The sequence below is a fragment of the Urocampus carinirostris genome, chromosome 16, assembly GCF_059441175.1.
Source record: "Urocampus carinirostris isolate Australia breed hairy pipefish chromosome 16, RoL_Ucar_1.0, whole genome shotgun sequence".
In the NCBI taxonomy this organism is placed as follows: domain Eukaryota; kingdom Metazoa; phylum Chordata; class Actinopteri; order Syngnathiformes; family Syngnathidae; genus Urocampus; species Urocampus carinirostris.
The window spans coordinates 34,278,021-34,292,458 of record NC_142364.1 but is presented as its reverse complement, the minus strand read 5'-3'; the positions used below and the strand labels follow the sequence as shown (position 1 = coordinate 34,292,458).

The 14,438-nt window shown below is 38.6% G+C and overlaps 1 protein-coding gene across 3 annotated transcripts in view; it reads right to left on the bottom strand.

The window, feature by feature from the left end:
* dcc (DCC netrin 1 receptor) overlaps positions 1 to 14,438 on the bottom strand; it is a 409,358-nt gene that overhangs the window by 6,132 nt on the left and 388,788 nt on the right. The window lies entirely within an intron of this gene.

Below are 14,438 nucleotides of genomic sequence, written 5' to 3'. Positions count from 1 at the left end.
GGGCAGGACTCTGTACACAGGAAGTCAGGTAGAAAGATGCTAATCCTGGTCCTGGATGCAGGTGTGGGGTTGGTGTCCCACTAAGGTTTTGTGTGAAGGCATCCTAAATAAATACAACATCGATAAACATCTGCTTTCGTGTACAAGCGTCTCTGGAGCTGCATGCAGTCATACTGGTCTTTGGCAATCCCTTGTGTCTCCCTGGTACTTTTTCAACAAATCACAGCCCCAACAACCTCCTTTAAGTAGAATGCCCAACAACGCCAAGTCTGGCAAAGGTAAGCCCGGCAGCGCTGGGCCATTATATTTGTCTTGTAAACATTTGTGCCAATATATCCCTATATTCTATTATGTTTTCCTCTTTTAAAGGGACACTGTGAATTATTTGCCCACTAGATGTTGCTGTATTGTGTAAAAAAATTAGTGCTAAAAAGCACAACAATACAGACCACAGGGAGTAAAAGTGACCAACCACACCATTTCCAATCTCACCTCTCTCTCTTCACTATTTAAACCTTTCTACTGTCTCAGCTTGGTGCTACTGTTATTTTCCACATTCCAAGCCTTCTTGTTATACCTTTGTTTGTTTCCAGTGCATCTAAGCCTTCACTCCTTTTCTGACAATGACTGCAGCTCTGATCGATTAACTGCTGCACCAATGCTGGATTCCCTGTGAGCTGAACCCTGTACTATCTGTAATGCTGTATTTGGGTTCTACACCACCCTGAGTAATATTGACAAAATGGCAGACAATCACAGTATGGCAGCTTTCTTTGAGTCAGTCTCGTGTTAAGTAAAATAAATACAAATTTCCAGAGCTACAAGTTTTTAATAAGTACATGTTTATATGATAGTTCATGTATTTTTGCTTATTTGAATCAATTTTTTTTTGAGTGACCTCATTTTTTTACCTCTAGGAGGCACTAAATAATACACACTGTGCGTTTGGGTCTTCATTAAGCGTTTATCTTGAAGTGCTTTATATAACTTCTTTTTTTTCCCTGTACACATTTCAAACAATCAACTCTTACCCAATTGAAAGAAAAAGTATCCCATTTTAGGTATGCTTTGGCCTCAGTTCTTCAAGATAATTTATAAAGCACAAAACAAAAATCTATCATTTTTTGGGTATGCTTATTTATTTTAAGGATGTTTTTCTTATTTTTGGGGAGGAAACAATAAAAAATCTTAAAACCATTACATTTAAAATAAACAACTTTTCTGGCAATCGTGTAAGCTTTTGGTATACATAATTGTTACACAATAGGAAAGAAAAGCTTTAGCTTTGAAAGTAGAAATCAACAAAATGACCATGATGTAATTCAGCCTTCCGTCCTTCAGTATCCGTGAAAAATCATTTTCTTCCCAGGGCCCGCTCCCTCTATTTCCCAGTGTTTTGAATACACACCACACTCAATATGCTCTTGGAGTTTTGCACTTCCCTAAGCCTTTATGTCTTTTCCCCACCAGCTTGGTGTGTCCTTGCAATTTTAATGTGTGACACAACGCCGAAGGCAACACAAACACGGGAGATGGACAATGATTACAAAACGGGTGATCACAGTCATAGCGTGGGAACAAGTCTCCAAATATACCCAGGGGGACCGGACCAATTCCGGTTAGAGGGCTCACGTTTGAAGTGTGTGAGTGAGTCACCATCTATTTTGCGTATTCATACATTGTATATAATAAAAAGGCGAAGTGATGTTTTATCGAATTAGTTCAATTTTGATGGCATAAAGGATTTGTTAAAGGTGAGGTGGGTCGCTTGAAGTGTGCTTAAAAGCTGAAAGTTAAATATTTTCGCTATTAAGTATATTTAGAGTGCCCAATTAAAAGAGCCCCAATTACTTTTTTTTCTCACTACGCTTGTCCCTGTGGGGTTATTTTTTTGTTATCGTGGCATGAAAATGGTAAGAGTAAAAGAGGCCAGCTTTAAATATAGTCCAAACACCAACCCGAACCCCAGGAAAGATTTAAAAAAAAAAAAAAAAAAAAGAGTTGTTTAGAGTTTGTCTAAGCAATGCATGTACCGTATTTTCCACACTATAAGGCGCACCTAAAAGCCTTTATTTTTTTCAAAAGCTGACCATGCGCCTTATAATACAATGCGCCTTATTTATGGATCAACATTAAGTTTTCCAACTAACTTGCAGCCGCCGACTCGATTTTCCCCTGAACGCCAAGTAGTACGCGGTGGATGGTGGGATTTATTTACCGGCGTTTCATTGGCTAACCAATGTGTCAATCATCAGTTGAATCGATCACTATTGGCTAAAGTTATTTGGAGGTCAAGAGGCGGATCCTTCTTATCATTTACAGACTGCCATTGGCTCAAACGGCAAACAAAGCCTGCAATTGGCCGAAAAAGATGTGTCAATCATCAGTTGAATCGATCACTATTGGCTAAAGTTATTCGGAGGTCAAGAGGCGGATCATTTTTATCATTTACAGACTGCCATTGGCTCAAACGGCAAACAAAGCCTGCAATTGGCCGAAAAAGATGTGTCAATCATCAGTTGAATCGATCACTATTGGCTAAAGTTTTCCGGAGGTCAAGAGGCGGATCCTTTTTATAATGTACAGGCTGCCATTGGCTTAAACAGCGAAACAAAGCCTGCAATTGGCCGAAAAAGATGAATGCGTATAGCATGTGGCCGATGGCATAGAGAAAGCATTTTTTTCTATTCTGTATTTGTAAATATTGTATTCTCCTGGATTTACTACCCTCACGGATATAAGAGGACATTGCCTGCACATTATTATGAACACAATGACTTCGGTGAGCTATTCCCGGTTTTATATTGTCTTGTTTCAGACTGAACTCGATGTTTCTGTGATAAGCGGTGCAGATAATGGATGGAATGGAGTGTCTATTTTTAAATTAAACTCAATTCCAAGTGTTTATTGTCATATGCATAGTAAAGTTGCGAGCGAAAAAGAAAATAGATACGAAGGAAGGAATGGTTATCATTTCTTGAATCCCAAGACTTTAACCTTCCGAATGATGGAACGATGCATTAGAGTGACATCTTACGGACACCGCATTCGCACGTGTTCTCGACACGTATTTGCGTCCTTGCAAGCTTTCGGAATGCTAAGGGGGTAATAAGTTGGACTGAACTATCTGACTGTTTTGTCCACGTTCCCATTGTAGCGCCTTATAATCCGGTGCGTCTTATATATGTCAAAAATAGGACCAAAAACTATTTTTTCGGGGTGCGCCCTATAACCCGGTGCGCCTTATAGTGCGGAAAATACGGTACTTGCACACGCAGCACGAACAGGCCAACTGAGGCTGCAATGATGACACAAACTGGGAGATAGAGGTAGCGAGTAGAATAGTTCCAAATTCCGTACAGCTCGTTTAAACTGCAGATTAACAAAAACTAATGGCAACTAAGAGTGAACAATGCCCAACAGCCATGAAAGACAAAATCCATATTACTGATAACTATGTGTTGTCTTTTTTGCAAGCGAGAAAACAAATATATTTTAGCACTACAAAATGTTCTAAAATTGAAATGCATCACTGCATATATAATCATAGAAGATAACGTAATCATAGTGATAAAGTTTTTATTTTTTCAGTCGTCTATATCTCATTCAATGATTTTGTCGTTATTAGTGCATATTCCGATTGATATATGTGAGTATAGTCATGATAATTTCTCTATGTAATCACTTGGCTTTTCGTTTTATATATATATATATATATATATATATATATATATATATATATATATATATATATATATATATATATATATATATATATATATATATTATTTTTTTTTTTTTTTTTTTTTTTTATTATTATTTTTTTTTTATTTAGGTGTTGTACAGTCTTTACATTGTAACAAAATGATGTTATAACTGGATCATGAAATAACACCATGAGTCTTATCAACACCTGCCAGACTGGTCTGTAAAGTCTGGAAGGGGGCTGGTGATCAACAGGAAGTTTCTACTAATGTTCTCTTTTTGTCATAGCCCTGCCTTTTTGGATATGGGTTGATGTCAGACAATTTCTGTTTATTCTGTTTAGTAATAGTGTTATTGTAAAAAGAAAAATCAGAAATACAGCATTTGTAGTGGGAGATAACCCACACAGGAACGGGTTGTATTTCGCACAGGGTGACTGGAATCGAACCCGAGACCTCTGAATTGTGAGGCAGTCATGATAAGCAGTGACCCATCATTCCCTAATACTATTTCTGTTGTGTATTAGTGAAATGTAAAATATGTTCCTGACAACTCCAAAACGTTTTTATCTGTTAATATTTAAAACAATAGATTCAAAGCCCAGGCCTGAAGACATCTTCAAATTATTATTTCAACATGATTTCACCAGTAGTGACACCTACTGGTAAAAATATATAGCTGTGTGTTAGATATTTTATTCCAAGTGATGTGACCAGATCTTTATATCAGCTCAGAGGAGTAGTAAGGGCTTTATAATTTTACAACAAGAAGTGCACACATGTTTAGAAAACCCCAGAAACACACAAGAAAAGAAAAACCCCACAATGTTTACGGCATAATCATGAATTAAACTTTAAATTTTAGAAAATCGCTACTACCCCTACAACCTGTCTTTTTTTCTCTGTTATTTTTTCAGCGCAATGGGACATCCCCCACAAATTCATTTTCCATGTGTTTTTGCCAAATAGGAAGATTGAACGGAAACGTTCAATACCCTTCACGTTCCCTTCACGTTCACCAGACATAAGGCCACTAAACTTGTTTTAATGGAGATACCCAAATGACATTTGGAAAATGCTGGTCTAATAATTATCCTAAGAGCCAAGAAGAAATCCGCAGGTTGGAGAGCTTTCTCCATTCTGCCCCGGTGCTGTGGAATCCTCAGCCCTCTGAGATTTGATCTGCAACCTCAGTGGAAGTGTTCAAATCTAGGCTTAAAACATGTTTATATTCAATAGCTTATGACTCATGTTGACCTCAGGAACCTGTCAATTGGACATTCTTTTATTACCTATATTTTACGTTGATGATGTTTATTTGTCTGTCTGTGCCTTTCCATCATCTATTGCAGTCCGGTCATCCTGGAAGGCGGAACACCTCATTTGCAGTCCCTTCTCAAGGTTACTTCATGCTGAGGTGTTTTGAGTAATTCCTTGACTTTGTGTAGATTTTAGATCAGGGGATGGTATAATAGTAGTCTTTAATCTGTAATATCCTTTAAGATTTATTGTAATTAATGGCTATACAAATAAACATGACTTGCCTTGACTTGACTGAAAGCTGAAAACGAGAGCAACCATTGAGAGCAAAAACATGAGAATGCCAAGGAAAATACTTTGCATTCTGGGTATTGTTTAAACCAGAATGTTATATCATCTGAGTTAGCAATTATTCAATGTATGCATACTTTTTGGGAAACCCCTGTATTTGCAAGAAGTTTCACACTCTCTAGAGTACTTTTGAAATGCATTCATAATGATAAAGGGGTAATGACCTTATTGGAAAAGAAATCAAAGTGAATAAGGCTCAGACAAATCCTTGAATTACATAATAAGTATGTCCACCATGTTTGCAGAGCTACTTGAAAAAACACCAAACGATGTGGACAAGATACACTTTCAACCTCACAAGGTTTTATGTTTACATGGCAATTACCGTATTTTCCGCACTATAAGGCGCACCTAAAAGTCTTAATTTTTTTGAAAAGCTGACCATGCGCCTTATAATACAGTGCGCCTTATATATGGCTCAATATTAAATCGCAAGGTCTCGCAACTTACGCAACAGCCGCCGACTCGATTTCCCCCCGAACGTGGAGTAGTCCGCGGTGTATGCTGGGATTTATATACCGGCGTTTCATTGGCTAAACAATGTGTCAATCATCATTTGAATCGATATCTATTGGCTAAAGTTATTCGGAGCCTCGGATAGGCTAGAGGGCCGAAACAAACCCTGCTATTGGCCGAAAAAGATGTGTCAATCATCCGTTAAAACGATCACTATTGGCTGAAGTTATTCGGATCCTCGGATTGGCTAGAGGGCCAAAACAAACCCTGCAATTGGCCGAAAAAGATGTGTCAGTCATCCGTTAAATCGATCGCTATTGGCTGAAGTTATTCGGAGCCTCGGATAGGCTAGAGGGCCAAAACAAACCCTGCAATTGGCCGAAAAAGATGACTGAATAGGAAGCTTGCTAAACTACGCCATAAAGAAACATGTTTCATTAGTCTGCATTAGTCTGTACTCTCCTGGATTTACTACACTCACGGTTGTAAGAAGACCATGATTGCGTATCATTATTGAACGTGAGAACTTAGGTGAGCTATGCGGCTTTATATTTTCCCGGTATCTTGTTTTAGAACGATCTTGATGTTGCTGTGATGAGTTGAGTGAATTAAACTCAATTCCAAGTGTTTATTGTCATATGCACAGTAAAGTTGCGAGTGAAAAAGAAATTAGAAACTAAGGAATGGTTGGCATTTCTTGAATCCCAAGACTTTAACCTTCTGAATGATATTTGAAATGATGCATTTCAGTGACATCGTACGGACACCGCATCTGCACGTGTCTACGACACGTATTTGCTTCTTTGCAAGCTTTGGGAATGTTAAGGGGGTAATCAGTTGGACTGAATCATCTGACTGTTTTGTCGACGTTCCCATTGTAGCGCCTTATAATCCAGTGCGCCTTATCTATGGAAGATATAGGACCAAAAACTATTTTTTGGCGGTGCGCCCTATAGTGTGGAAAATACGAAACTAGCCAAATCAAGCAATAACAATTGTCCATGCTGAGTGGGGCAGTTTAAGAACGTGCCCCTGTGTGTGGAGCATGTACGTTTCAAGCAGACCTGCATTCAAAAATAAAAGAACGTGGTCTTCATGCTCAAGGTGTCCTTCTAGGAAGGAAATGAATGGCTAATTATCTTTTTTTGGTATTGGCTAACGAATGCTTCAAACACTTAATGAATGACATACTTATTGAAAGTGCTTAAGTACTTCAAAATATATTAGCATGTGCAAGCATATAAATGTGCAAAGAACAGACCCTTCATTATACAGCACTGATCTTGAAGCAATATCCATACTATTACTAGGGCTCCAGCATAAAATCGCATCAATTTCTCATTTACTTACTTGGCAACATGGTCAAACCTGAATTTGCCTTTCACACCAGCTTCTAAGCCAGAGGTTGCCAAACTATTTTGCTTAAAAGGCTGCATACAGAAAATGGAAGAAAGAAACCTGGGCGAGAGGTAAAATCAGACTCGAATAGTCAAGCCCGACCTTATCTAGAAGTAAAAATATTAAAGCATGAGCTACCATGTGCCCGACCAATTAACAAAAGATGCGCATTCTTTAATTTAGTCCATACATTATTTTAGTATACATAATATATACATGATAAAATCCCTATTATTCCTATAACTAAACTAATATAATTTTGTTGATGAGTTATTTTCATTTCGCAGGGGGGAAAAATTATTTTAAAGGTATGTATTATTTAGCGCCTCTATGTGTTGAACAAACTTTATTCATAAAATAAAACATATCAATTTCAATATTAAGCAAAAATACATGAGCTTTCATCCAAATTTGCACATTTTCAAATACTTGTAGGTAGAAAAATTTGTAGTTAATTTACATGAGCCTCACCTTGAGAGAGCTAAAGTAATAGTCTGCCGTCTTGTTGCTACGGGTACCCAAAAAGCTCAAAAAGACTGGGCAGAAAATGACAATAAAATTGTGCATTTTAGACACTTTGAATGTCAATAGTTCCTATTCTTCTGTGTGCCTTTTAGCACTAATTTTTTGTTGCACTGTAACATTCAGCAACGTCTGGTGGTAAAATTCAAATTGTCCCGTTAAATATAGTAAATTAGAAGTAATGATAAGGAAAATAGGAAATTTTCTGCCAACGGTGAACATTTTTCCGCAGTGTAAGGCTTGAAAATAGCCATTTGTATCTTTTGATATTTAACTCAATTTCTTCTATTGACAATTGTTGACATCATTGAAGCATTTTTACTTATTGCATTTGGTGTGAGAATGAGTTTTATGACATGATGCAGGTTGCTGAAATAAGATTGGTAGGCTGCAAGTGCCCCCCCCCGGCCAAAGTGTAGATACCCCCGTTCTATTATTATTATTATTATTATTTATCAGAGTGTGGCACTATAAATCATTTATTGGTGTTTGAGCCCAAATTTTTCTTTATACTTGAAGTATGATAACTATGTAATGCTTATTACATTTTCACTTGCAACCAGTAAAAAATTTCGGGAACAACAAACTGATCTATACTTATTTATTATTTTTCCAAACGTTTCTAGGAGCTGTTCAAAATTTGGAATGTCTTTACTCACTGCCGCCATCTCCTGGCTTGAGTCATCATTGAAGCCTTAGTCAGCTCATTCATAATGCGCGTGCAAATATGTGCATTTCTTAGGCAGCACTCAAATAAACAATTTTTTTCATTTTTTGGGGGGTTTGGGTTGGTGGTTGGACTCGGAGCAGGCCTGTTACCACTTTTACCATTTTCATTCTGCACTAAAACACGTAAACATAAAAAATACAGGGAGTAGCATGGTGTATAGTGGCAGTTTTAAAATGGACGAGATGGCCAGCTGCCCAGACGGAATTTATACCATGACACATGAGGTGTGACACCATAACTTCAAGAGAAAAAGAAAGGATAACAATAGTAAATGTGCGGCGCAAAGCGGTTTTGGTTTATCGAACAACATATGACTTTGCCTCAAATGGACGCCCCTTTGTTGCTGTTTTGACGCCCCTACTTGCGGCGAAAGTGTGCTGAGAGACTGAGATGAGGACAAGCGTAGGGGATGGATTGCGCGGGGAATAGTTCACCTCTGACTGGCTTTCTCAAAATGAACGGCCGTGGGGAAGGGAGAAGATGATTCACTGTATTACTATACACAAAATAATAAGTTGGCGGTATCTGTCTTCCAAATATGGCACATGATTCATAATTTGGAAAATACAGGCCAACTGCTGCACATTTTTCTGAATAGTGTGAAATCGACAAAATGTGATATAAAATCGATTATGAGGTGACTGGTCTTGCTTTAATCAGTATTGATCACGAAATAAGGAAGCAGATTGCTTAAGTAGATGTTCTCGATGATTTTTCATCAAGGAAAGCCAAATGTATATACCTCTTTTAATGAGTTAAATATGTGTCTTGGCCCTTTTTAGGTGGGGAAAGAAGGCGGCACCTTCATGCCTTTTAGAGGGGTTCTTGCCCTGGGAGTAATTTAGTGTACAACCGTCACTGATTGCGTCACTCTCCAGCAATCCCCACCAACAGCTTAATCTTACTACCTAATGTGTTCCGACCCGAACATCTTGTTGAGACTAATAGGCACGGTGGAAAATAAAGAGTAATGGCTCTTTGAACGCAGTTGGGCATTGTTAACACATACTTAGTAGAGAAAATATTTCACTTGCAACTTTTTTCAGTACACTTCAAACGCAGCCCACCTTTAGCTGTCAAAAAATATTTAATTTCACAAAGTACAGTTGTTTTCAGTAATTGAGGAGAAATTAATATGTCATCTTCTGTGATTTATTTAGGTCTTTAAAAGGTTTCTACAAGTAGAACACATGTTTTGATTTCTGATAGATCAGCATTCGAATGGTTCATGCCTCAGGAAATCGTTAACGCTCCTCTCAATCAAAACACATTGACACATTTAAAGCATCAGCACGCTAAGAACAGGATGCGCTTGTGTAACAAACATAGGCCAATTGACATTTTTGACCCGTTCAATACTATATGAAAGAAGTCAATAGCAATAATATTTGTACGCAATGAACTAAAAACATGAGATACTAAAATCTTAAATAGCAATTTCTTGTTTTCACACTTCTTGTGACTGTTGTCATTTACATCTAGAAAGGTTGAAATTAAAAATATAAACAGGATAAGATTTGACACACAATTTAAGGCAGAAGGCACCATTCGAAAAAAAGAGGCATGATTAAAGTTAAAGGATACTCTATACCAGGGATGGCCAACCCGCGGCTCGCGAGCCGCGTGCGGCTCTTAAACTAGTTTCATGCGGCTCTTTAGGAGCTGTTATAAACTGGTTTAATGCGGCTCTTTAGGAGCTGTAACATGTCATGCATCGAAAATGTTTAGCCGGCGCTGTCATTTGCCTTCCCTACAGCTAGATGGCAGACAAACAATGTAAGCCTGTTTGAGTGACGTCAAACGAGCGCCGAGAAAATATTTGCTTGACAAAACGTATTGTAGTCAATTAACGTGAAATTATCTCTTGAAATGGCAGGTGAAAAAAAGCACTGCCAAACGAAAATATGATGAAGAACACGGGACGTCTTTGCCAGAGTGGGAGTTTATATTTTTTTAATTGAACCTATTGGCAAGCCGATCTGCCTTATATGTGACGCAGCATTAGCACATTTCAACGCTTCAAATCTTCAGCGTCACTTAAGCTCACTCCACCCTAACATCGAACAAGATTTTCCAAGAGGGACTGAACTTCGTAAGAAAAAGTTGTTTACTATGAAAAGCAAGGCAGAAAAACAGTTGCATCTTTTCCCAAAAAATTATGAAACACTCAGAGACAGTAACACTTGCATCGTAGCAGTGAACTTGGAACATAGCACAGGCTAAAAAGCCATACAAGGAAGGAATTCATTAAAACATGCCTCATTGATGCATTTGAAATCTTGGCCCCTGTAGACAACAAACTAAAACAGAGCATATCAGTTGTTCAACTGTCTCGCCACATTATGGAACAAATAATAGCCTATATTAATGAAGCTGTTGAATTACAGTTGCACACTGACCTTCAAACATGTAAATATTTTGGTGTGGCATTGGATGAGAGCTGCGACATACAAGACAAGCCTCAGTTGGCAATAATTGCGCGGTCTGTGTCAAATCAATGTGCGGTCAAAGAACAACTCCTTGATATTGTGCCATTAAAAGACAGAACCCGTGGCATATATGTGAAAGAAGCACTGATGGCTGCGTTTGCAAAAGCAAATCTACCCACACCGAAACTAACTGCACGGATGGAGCGCCAGCCATGATCGGATCCATGAACGGGCTTGTGGGGCTGTGCAAAACTGATCAAACATTTCCAGACATTTGGGATTTCTACTGCATCATCCACGGGGAGCAACTCATGTCTAAATCACAAAATTTTGACAAGGTCATGAAACCTGTGATGGAAATCGTCAACTTCATCTGCACACTTGCGCTAAACCACAGGCAACTCAGGAATCTCATCTCTGAGCTGGACTAAGGGCTTCCAGGTGACGTGCTGCTGCACTGCACTGTGAGGTGTCTGTCAAAAAGCCGGGTAATCTTTCTTTTAGCTTTTGGATGCAGTGAAACTGTTCATGGAAGAGAAGGACAAGGACTATCCTGAGCTCTCAAGTGGATTATGGATCTGGCATTTTTAGTCAACATCGTATGCCACCTGAACAGACTGAACCTTATCCTGCACGGGAAGTTAAAAATGCTGCCTGACCTGATGCAAAGTGTGTTTGCATTTGTTAATAACCTAAAGCTCTTTGAGGGGAATATTGAAAAGGGAGATTTAACACATTTTCAAACTTTTCTAAAAGCCAGTGAGCAAGTCACCAGTGGTGCCCTAAATAAGAAAAGAGACAGATACGCAACACTGATTGAAAACCTGAAAGTGTAGCAACTAGGTTCTGTGACCCGGTTAACTGTTCCGAGTAGAGATCCGAGTATGCGTTTATACATGATTAAAATATTATGTTTATGTGTACCCATGTGTATAATGTGGCTTTTTAGTAACAAAGAAAAAGACAAAAAAACAAAAAAATCGCCCCTGATAATGTGGCTCTTTGTAGTAACACAGACGAACAATTGGCTCTTAGTCACTGAATGGTTGGCCACCCCTGCTCTATACGATTCATCAGAACTTTCAGTCAATACATTTGCATGCAGTGAATAGTTGGATTCAGATGAGAATATTTTGTAAGGCCATTTACAGTATCTGCGTGCAGTAATTGCAATATGCGTAGTCAAATTGCTAACTGTCAGATCATAAACCAAAATTTAAATGAAGAAAACGTATTCGGCTTAAATGATGCCTTATGCCAGGGGCATCCAAACTTTTCAGGGAGAGGGCCAGATTTTGTCAGGTGAAAATGTATTAGGGCTGACTATTCAGTCTGGAACAGTCACCCTCTGTGAAAGGTATGCATTTCTTGGCAATCAGCATCGCGACCTCGTAGCTCGCCTTTGTAGCATTTTCATCAGACTCACAGGGTCTTGTGAAAAACCCCTGCTATGCCGTTAAAATAGCTGACAGTTGTTTCACTCTTTCACAGCATTTGTTTCTAGTTATCTTTTAGTAGGCGGCATGTTTCGTCTGGCATTGCCTCTTGATATTATATTCTTTGAAAACAGACAGTCTTTTGGCAAATTAGGCAGAGTTGTTTTGGATTTCTGTGAAACGATACTCCAATTTCCCCTTGTCCTGAAAGTGGTGGCCCTTACAGTCAACTTTCCATTTGTTTTATTTACTACAATCACCATGTCGGAAACGGGATGAGCATAACTTCTCACAGAAAGCCGAGGGCAAGGTGGCCAAAGGGCTACTGCCATCTTCTGGTGAAATGGAGATTTTCTTTTTGATACAAATGTATTTTGTTATAAGGTCAAAATTACTGGTGGTCCAGATATTAAATTTATGACAGAGGCTAAATATTTGATCACGGGCCGTGACTGCCTTATTTGGATGTTCATATTCTTCTTTGGCTACTTTTTGGTTTTTCTGTGTTGTTGCAAAGAGTGTTGGCTTTTTAGTAAAGAAGCAAATTGCATACGCCAACTATGGATCGCTCATTATTCTTCCTCTATGCACACTATTCTCAGTCCTTAATGCAAGAATGCCACGTTTATATAGATACATATATTTTCCAGGCTTCTCCACGTAACATATAGGTGCAACCTGTAAGACACAAGTTTCATCTGGAGTGAGGAGGAAACAACTAATAGATAATAGATTGAATGCGGGAATGTTATCGATTCTATGACAATGCATGTGCTTCACCTCTTCCAGTTGGGTTATTCCGAAAACTCACATATAGGAGGTTAAATCTCACTAATCATGTAAACAGATTACCCAATAAATCCGGACTATAGAGCGCTCCTGATTGTAAGCCGCACCCACCACTTTTTAAGTGATTTTCCACTTTTGTACTTACATAAGCCGCACCTGAGTATAAGCTGTGTGCGCCCGCATTAAAACTTGTGACACGATCACAAGTTCAACCTAGACCAGGCTGTAAGTTCCATGATTGTGATTTTGTAGAGATTTATTGTTCTATATTCTTTATCAATTATCCATTATCTGTCAAATCATAATACACTACAAAGCCAATAGGGCGAGAAACTTGCTCCCAGGCAAGAGGCTGAGTCAAGATCCTAGCCTCCTACCGACACAATCCAAAAGTCAATAGTACACAATCCTAGAACCACAGTCGGCAGCATGAATGGAAAATGATACCCGTAATTAACGTATGATGCAGACTTGTAAAGTCCGGGTCCCGTTGAAAGTAATCCAAGGAAACAAAATGTATATTTCCAAAGTTAAGGGTGGGAAAAATATATATCCACTGTTGTCCGCTGCGACAACAGACAGATCCACCGGTAACTCAGCTTTACCCCACTTCCCATCAGCCCGCGTTTGCTCCGCCCCTTCTTTCTGATTCGCCCGTAGAACACAGCTTGTCCATTTTTAAACACAACAGAATAAATCTCTAAAATAAATAAATTACAAAAATATACAGTTGCAAATACATATTATACATGGTTACACATATTTACGAAGAAAGACGGTACACCGAGAGAGTTTACAAAGCGTTAATAATAATAATATAACTTTCATCCCAAACCGTGCCTTTAAAAGGTACCAACACGCTAGTAGGATCACGCTCGCAATGCATCAAACGTGCCTGTCAAAAAAAAAGCTTCCCGTAAATGTGAAATTCACGGTAGATCGTCCTCAACTTCTTCCTCATAACTATCACCTTCAAGGGCGTCTTCCTCATTATCGGAACGTACCTTTACTTAACAGACAATCTATGCATAAACTTAGAGGTAGCAGTCTTTCTCCATATTCTACTGGTCTTAATCTTACCTTTTGTACTCCAGCGCCGCTGGTGGCCGTTAGAAAAATTACATAAATTGGCCGCTTCACTGAATAAGCCGCAGGGCTGAACATTTGGGAAAAAAGTAGCGGCTTTAGTCCGGAATTTACGGTATTCAGTTTGGTCCAAAAATATCATTTTTATCTAGATCCGACTTTTGCAGGTGAACATGAACGGTACAATTCAATTGAAAATATAAACAATTACATGTGATTGTTATGTCTTTGATTTTACATGCATGGTTCTGGTACGAGTTGTCCATTTAACCTTCTG